Genomic DNA, 269 nt, shown 5'->3' with positions numbered 1-269 from the left:
TTCTCCTTGCCAAGAAATTATAGTGAATGAATAAAGTGAATCAGTTCAAATTGTATTGTGCCAAATAGGAGATACCTATTTTTTACACTTTGGTCCAAACTGTCCAGACATAAAGAACATTGACTAATCCTACGCTTGTTTACTGAATCTGCGGCTAGGCTGAGAGGATATCGACTCTCACTTCGAAGCTCCCACATTCCCCACTCCTGAGGGCTAACATTTACACTTCAACATCCAAACGATATGACCGAATTGAGGATTTTAGTTTG

Source organism: Phalaenopsis equestris, unplaced genomic scaffold, assembly GCF_001263595.1.
Source record: "Phalaenopsis equestris unplaced genomic scaffold, ASM126359v1 Scaffold000606, whole genome shotgun sequence".
NCBI classification, from domain to species: Eukaryota; Viridiplantae; Streptophyta; class Magnoliopsida; order Asparagales; family Orchidaceae; genus Phalaenopsis; species Phalaenopsis equestris.
The sequence above is the reverse complement of the archived record's forward strand: the minus strand, read 5'-3'. Positions refer to the sequence as shown.